Source organism: Eumetopias jubatus, unplaced genomic scaffold (genome assembly GCF_037043125.1).
Source record: "Eumetopias jubatus isolate StellerSeaLion01/CBP00866 unplaced genomic scaffold, mEumJub1_p1.0 scaffold_13, whole genome shotgun sequence".
Lineage (NCBI taxonomy): Eukaryota > Metazoa > Chordata > Mammalia > Carnivora > Otariidae > Eumetopias > Eumetopias jubatus.
The window spans coordinates 83,245,863-83,253,579 of record NW_028274819.1 but is presented as its reverse complement, the minus strand read 5'-3'; the positions used below and the strand labels follow the sequence as shown (position 1 = coordinate 83,253,579).

The 7,717-nt window shown below is 37.4% G+C and overlaps 1 pseudogene; it reads right to left on the bottom strand.

The window, feature by feature from the left end:
- Positions 1-4,843: 4,843 nt before the first annotated feature.
- On the bottom strand, positions 4,844-6,766 carry LOC114222303 (T-complex protein 1 subunit zeta pseudogene; annotated as a pseudogene).
- Positions 6,767-7,717: the final 951 nt, after the last annotated feature.

The following is a 7,717-nucleotide window of genomic DNA, read 5'->3' as shown; positions in this document are numbered from 1 at the left end:
ATGTCAAAAGACTCATACTACCCCAGTTTAAGACTTACTTATAAAGCTACGTGATCAAGACAGTTTAGGATTGGTAAAAAAATAAATGAATAGATCAATAGTGGCCTAAAAATAGACACACAAAAATATACTCTACTGATCTTCGACAAAAGAGCAAAGGTAATTCAATGGAAAAAGTGTAGTGTTTTCAACAAATGGTGTTTGAACACCTGGATATCCACATGTAAAAAAAAAAATCTAGACTAAAACCTTTTACAAAAATGAACAGGGTGGATCACAGATTTAAATGTAAAATGCAAAACTATAGCTTCTTTTTTTAATTAAAAAAAAAAACTATAGCTTCTAGAGGCAATATAGAAAAAAATCTAGGTGACCTTGAGTTTAGTGATAAAATTTTAGATACAATACCAAAAGCACAGCCCATGAACAGAAATATTGATTTTATTAAAATTAACAACAAAAAATCTGTTCTGCTATTCAGACACTATTCAGAAAATGAAAAGACAAACCACAAAGTAAAAGGAAATCTTTGCAAAACATAAACCTAACAAAGGGCTGACATCAAAATATACAAATAACACTTAAAACTCAACAGTAAGGAAAAAAAAAAACCTTAAAAAATGGACAAAAGATCAACAGACACCCCACCAACAAGACATACAAATGATGAATAAACATGAAAACGTCGGGGTCATCATCATAGGGAATTATTAGGGAATTTCAAATTAAAACAAAATAATATACCTTTATTTGAAGGGCCAAAATCCTGGGGCACTTGGGTAGCTCAGTCAGTTAAGAATCTGACTTTTGATTTTGGCCTGGTTATGATCTTAGGGTCGTGAGATTGAGCCCTAAGTCAGGCTCCATGCTGAACATAGAGCCTGCTTAAGATTCTCTCTCTCTCTCTCTCTCTCTGCCCCTCCCCTGCTCACATTCTCTCTCTCTCCCTCTCTAAGAAAAGAAGAAGAAAGGCCAAAATCTAAAATACTGACAACACCAAATCTTGGTGAGAATGTAGAGCAACACTCATAAACTGCTGGTGGGAATGAAAAATGGTATGGAAGATAGTTTCCTACAAAGCTAAAGGTTTTACCATTTCATCCAGCAATCATGCTCCTAGGAATATATTCAATTGAGTTGAAAACATGTCCACACAAAATCCTGCACAAAAATGTTTATAGCAGTTTCATTTATCATTTCCAGAAGTTGCAAGCGAACTAGATGTATGTCAACAGGTGAATAAACTATGGTACATCTATACAACAGAATATTATCAGTAATAGAGGTATAAAGAGAAATGAGCAATCAAGTTTTAAAACAACATGGTTGGGCACCTGGGTGGCTCAGTTGGTTAAGCATCTGCCTTCAGCTCTGGTCATGATCCCAGGGTTCTGGGATGGAGTCCCTCATTGGGCTCCCTGCAGGCAGGGAGCCTGCTTTTCCCTCTGCATCTGCCTCTCTCTCTGTCTCTCATGAATAAATAAATAAAATCTTAAAAAAAAACCAACATGGAAGAAACTTAAAAGCATATTACTAATAAAAAGAAGCCTGTCTGATAGGCTATGTACCATATGATTCCAATTATATGACATTCTGGAAAAAGCAAAACTACAGAGATCATAAATGATCAGTCAATGATTTCTAGGGGTGCGGAGCAAGTTGGGGACAAGGATGAATAAGTGAGAACACAGGGAAAGAAATGAAATTCTGTGTAATACTAGAGTGCTGGATACATGACATTATGTTTTTTCAAAACCATAGAATGTACAACACAAAGAGTGAACCCTGATGTAAACTAATGACTTTAGTTAGTAACACTGTATCAATACTGATCCGTCAATTGTAACTACTATACTACACCAATGCAAAATGTTACTAATAAGGTAAACTGTATATGGGGAAAATATATGGAAACTTTGTAATTTATGCACAAGATTTTTTTATAAACCAAAAATTCCCTAAAAAAAATCCATTGAAATATTTTAATTAGTCATATGGAATTCAACTATAGATGGTAACAGAAATCAAATTGGTATTTGTTGGGGGAGGGGTAGTAGAGTAAGGAGGGGCATAATTTAGTGATATCTTAAAGTGTAGAATTATGACAAAACTTATCAAATTCTACAATTTAAATGTGAGGTTTATTGTAGGTAAAATATACCTCAATAAATCTGTTAGAAATATTACAAACATTAGTACACTTCTCATTAAACACTTCATCATGCTTATCATTTATTAGAGTTCAAAATTTATTTATTTATTTTTTTTTGAGATAAAAGTCGCACAAAATGAAGTATTAAAAATCTTAAGTGAACAGACACATGAAAAAATGCTAAACATCACTTGACATCAAGGAAATGCAAATCAAAATCACAAAGAGATACTACCTCACACTGGTCAGAATGGCTAAAATTAACAAGTCAGGAATCAACAGATGTTGGTGAGGATGCAAAGAAAGAGGAACCTTCTTACACTGGTGGTGGGAATGCAAGCTGGTACAGCCACTCTGGAAAACAGAGCTACCCTAAGACCCAGTGATTGCACTACTAGGTAATTATCCAAAGGATACAAAAATATTGATTCAAAAGGATACATGCACCCCAATGTTTATAGCAGCATTATCTACAATAGCCAAGTTATGGAAAGAGCCCAGATGTCCATCAACAGATGAATGGATGAAGAAGATGTGATATAGGAGCACCTGGGTGACTCAGTCAGTTGAGCATCCGACTCTTGGTTTGGGCTCAGGTCATGATCTCAAAGTCATGGGATTGAGCCCTGTGTCAGGCTCTGCACTCAGCATGGAGTCTGCTTTAGATTCTCTCTCTCTCTTTGTGCGTATGTCTCTCTCTCCCCCAAATAAATAAAAAAATCATTAAAAAAAGATGTGGTATATATACACAATGGAATGTTACTCAGTCATCAAAAAGAACAAAATCTTTTTCATGTGTCTGTTGGTCATTTGTATATCTTCTTTGGAAAAATGTCTGTTCATGTCTTCTGCCCATTTCTTGACTGTATTTTTTGGGTTTTGGTGTTGAGTTTGATAAGTTCTTTATAGATTTTGGACACTAGCCCTTTATCTGATATGTCTGTCACTTGTGAATATCTTCTCCCATTCTGTAGGTTGCCTTTTAGTTTTGTTGATTGTTTCTCTTGCTGTGCAAAAGCTTTTTATCCTGATGAAATCCCAAGGGTTCATTTTTTTGTTTTGTTTTCCTTGCCTTTTGGACATGTGTCTAGGAAGAAGTTGCTGCAGCTGAGATCAAAGAGGTTTGCTGCCTGTGTTCTCCTCTAGGATTTTGATGGATCTTGTCTCACATTTAGGTCTTTCATCCATTTTGAGTTTATTTTTTGTATATGGTGTAAGAAAGTGGTTCAGTTTCATTCTTCTGCATGTGGCTGTCCAATTTGCCCAACACCATTTGTTGAAGAGACTGTCTTTTTTTCCATTGGATAGTCTTTCTTGCTTTGTCAAAGATTTGTTAAGCATAGAGTTGAGGGTCTATTTCTAGGCTCTCTATTTTTTTTTTAGACTTTCTTTTATTTATTCATTTGTCAGAGAGAAAGAGAGCACAAGCAGAGGGAGAAGCAGGCTCCCCGCTGAGCAAGAAGCCCTATGTGGGACTCAATCCCAGGACCCTGGGACCATGACCTGAGCCGCAGGCAGACGCTCAACCAACTAAGCCACCCAGGCATCTTTAGGTTCTCTATTATGTTCCATTGATCTATGTATCTGTTTTTGTGCCAGTATCATATTTTCTTGATGATTACAGCTTTGTAATGCAGCTTGAAGTCCAGAATTGTGATGCCTCCAGCTTTGGTTTTCTTTTTCAACATTCTTTTTGCTATTCATGGTCTTTCCTGGTTCCATACAAATTTTAGGAATGTTTGTTCCAGCTCTGTGAAAGATGCTGATGGTCTTTTGATAGTGATTACATTGAATGTATAGACTGCTCTAGGTAGCACAGACATTTTAACACTATTTCTTCTTCTAATCCATGAGCACAGAATGTTTTTCCATCTTTTTCTGTCTTCCTCAATTTCTTTCTAAGTGTTCTATAGTTTTTATAGTACAGATCCTTTACCTCTTTGGTTAGGTTTATTCCTAGGTATCTTATGGGTTTTGGCGCAATTGTAAATGGGATCAGTTCTTTGATTTCTCTTTCTCCTGCTTCAGGAGGATAATGCATAGAAATGCTTTGGTGGAATCTTTTGGGTTTTCTACATACAGTATCATGTCATCTGTGAAGAGTGAAAGTTTGACTTCTTTGCCGATTTGGATGCCGTTTCTTTTTGTTGTCTGATTGCTGAGGCTAGGACTTTCAGTACTATGTTGAACAACAGTGGTAAGAGTGGACATCCACTCATTTTTTTTTTTAAGATTTTTATTTATTTATTTGACAGAGAGACACAGTGAAAGAGAGAACACAAACAGGGGAAGTGGGAGAGGGAGAAGCAGGCAGGCTTCCTGCCGAGCAAGGAGCCCGACGCGGGGCTCGATCCCAGGATTCTGGCATCATGACCCGAGCCGAAGGCAGATGCTTAACGACTGAGCCACCCAGGCACCCCTCTGGGGAACATTTTAGCACAGCTACTTTGCAAACATTAGAAGTCTCAATGATCCAATAGCTTTACTCATAGGAATTTATACTAAAACAGGGATGTTTCAAAATTTTAAGTTAAAGTATTTATATTATAAAAACTTACAAGTGTAACAGTAGAGGGACCTATTGGATAAATTAAAATACATCCATTAGAAGAAATTATTATTAAACCATTATAATTTGTTTTTCAAGGAACATTTAATAACAAGGTGGATAACATATACTTATCTCACACGGTACTTTTATATCACTGAAGCTAAAGCAAAACATCCTTTTCATTGGGTAAAAACGGCCTGCTTAATGTGTGTACATTGAAGTGCAATTAAAAAAAAACATTAATTTCAGAACTTCAGTGTTTTAGGTGTCAGTGTTCTCTTTTTTTCATATGGGAAAAGAAAATGCTTTTGAAAATTATTTGAGGCTTGGACAAAGATTCCGTCGCTATATTCTTAGGATCACTCGTGGAGTCTTCATGATTCGGATGACACGAGGGAAGTTTCAAATTCAACCTTTTAGAGAAGACATTCCAGCTCGCATGATCTCATCAACCAGGAGTATGTTGGTGGCAATCACAGTGCAGGAGTGGAGAAGCTGTTTCTTTACACAATAGTTATCCCATATGCCTACTTCGGCTGCTACCATTGGCTCACCTGTGTTTAAGTCCACACCCACAAGTTGACCTGATTCTGAATGTTCCGCTTGAACTTTAACTAGTGTTTCCTGAAGGTCAAAACCAGAGTTCTGAGCAAGTACCTTGGGAATAATGAGTAATGCATCAGCAAACTCTTGAACTCCCAGTTGGGCCCTGCCCTTTACACTGGGCTTGTACTTAATCAAGGCTTCTGCCATTGCCAATTCCACTGCACCTGCACCCAGAACTACACAACCATCATCAATAGCATTTTTAACAGCCCTCAAGCCATCTCTTATTGCATCTTTGATTTGAGTGAGTGTGTGCTTATTTGGTCCTTTGATCAATAATGTGACAGAGCGAGGATTGTTACATTTCTCAATAAAAGTGAATTTCTCTTCTCCCAATGTATATTCATAGACAAGTCCTGCATATCCCAGACAATCAGGATTTAGGTCATCAAAGGAATTTAGAGCTACTCCACCGCAAGCAAGAGTCAGCCTTTCCATATTTCTCCTTTTAGCTCTACGCAGAGCTACTATACCTTCCTTTGCAAGAGCATCTAAGGAAAAGGGGTCAATTCCCTTTTGATTAATAACAACGAATCCTTTATCTGAATCACCACAGACTTTCTTTTTCAGTTCTATTATTTTTTTAACTCTATCTTCAGTGAATTTTCTTTCAGCTTTTACAAGTTTCTCTCTCTCTTCTGCACTCTTGTAAAAAAAGTCAGAATTCACTTCTGTTTTCTCATATTCCAATGACACACTGCATGTGAGGATGTATGCATCTTCTACTCTTTTTTTCATATCTGGATGCCGTGCCCCATGGTCCAAAACAAGACCTCTGATTAAGCTTGTATCAGTTTCAGATTTATGTTTCATCTCCATGATCTCAACCATGAAGAGGTCAATAAGTTCATCTTGTTTTTTAATGGCCAAAATGGAGTCCACTACGGCCTCTGTTAAGACATCAGCAAGTTCAGCATGCACTTTAGTACGTAGAGATGTTCTGGCCACATCTATAAGTGTTTCCCTGTCCATTTCTTTGCTTACTTTGACTTGTTCCAAAAACTGAAGTGCCTTTTCCTTTGCAGCTTCAAATCCTTCTGTTATTATTCTGGGATGAAGACCTTCAGAAATGTAGAGATCCGCCTGTTTCAGTAGCTCTCCAATGATTAGAACATTGGAAGTGGTACCATCACCAGTTATGTCATCTTGGGCTGTTGCTACTTTGGCTATTAAGGAGGCTGTTTGGTGTTGAATTTGCATTTCATGAAGCAGCACGTTGCCATCTTTAGTAAGCTTGATGTCTCCAGCACCAGAAACAAGCATCTTCATGGTGCCCTTAGGCCCCAAATTGGTCCTCAGCACGTCCTGCAGGCCCCGGGCCGCGCTGATGTTCACCGCCAGCGCAGCCTGGGCTCGGGCCACCTCGGCCTTGGGGTTCAGGGTCTTCACGGCCGCCATAGCTAACTAGCACAGGAAGAGGAGAAGAGCCGGCGTGCGGAGGGCCCAGAGCCCACTCAGCGTGTCCACGACATCCACTCATTTTTATTTTTAGTTACACAGATTAGTTTTGCTAGAACTAGATATGTATATATGATTTTTTTCTAGAACTTCATATAATGACATCATTAGTATATATTCTTTTGTATAAATTATCTTTTACTTAGTGTATTGCTTTTTGGAGGGTTCATTCATGATGTTGTTTAAGCATCAGTTCATTCCTTTTTATTGTAGAATAGCATTCTATTATCTAAATATACTTTTGTTTTTTTATTCATTCTCCAGTGATAGAAACCTGGGCTTTTCCCAAGTTTTCACTATTTTAAATAAAGCTGCTATTAATATTCTTTAACAACTTTTTTTGTCAATACATACTTTTAGGTCATAAGAAATAGGTAAAACCGTTTTCAAAGTAGCATTTTATATTCCACCAACAATGGTTGAGAGTCCCAGTTGTTTTGCAACCTCACAAACATTTGGTGTTTTATGGTATCTCATTTTGACATAACTGTGCATTTCAGAGTCTACTTCACCAACACTCTGCATATCAGTTTCTACACAGTACCTGGCCCATAGAGGGAAATTAGGAAAAAGCTGGCCTTCAGGAAGTGGAAAGGTAATGTTTTTTACTGTGTGGTTTTCATGTAATCATTCTGAGTCATAGGCTTCTTTCTTCTTTTCTTTTTCCAAAACACATTCCAAGTTCTCTGAGACAACCTTGCTGATTCTTAAATTCTGCTCTCCTTACTTATGAGCCTATTTAACTGCATGACTATAACTATTGTGGACACCTAACATACATGCGATGACTAGTCACTAGGAACATTTGAATATTGTAACAAGTAATTAGCAATTTTAATAGCTGGGTCTCTTCTCCAGAGACTCTTTCTTATTAAAGAGAACTGTGTCATGCTCCAGTCAATTTTAAGGAAAAGTGATATGTTTGCTTCCCTTTGAAAGCAATTTGCATC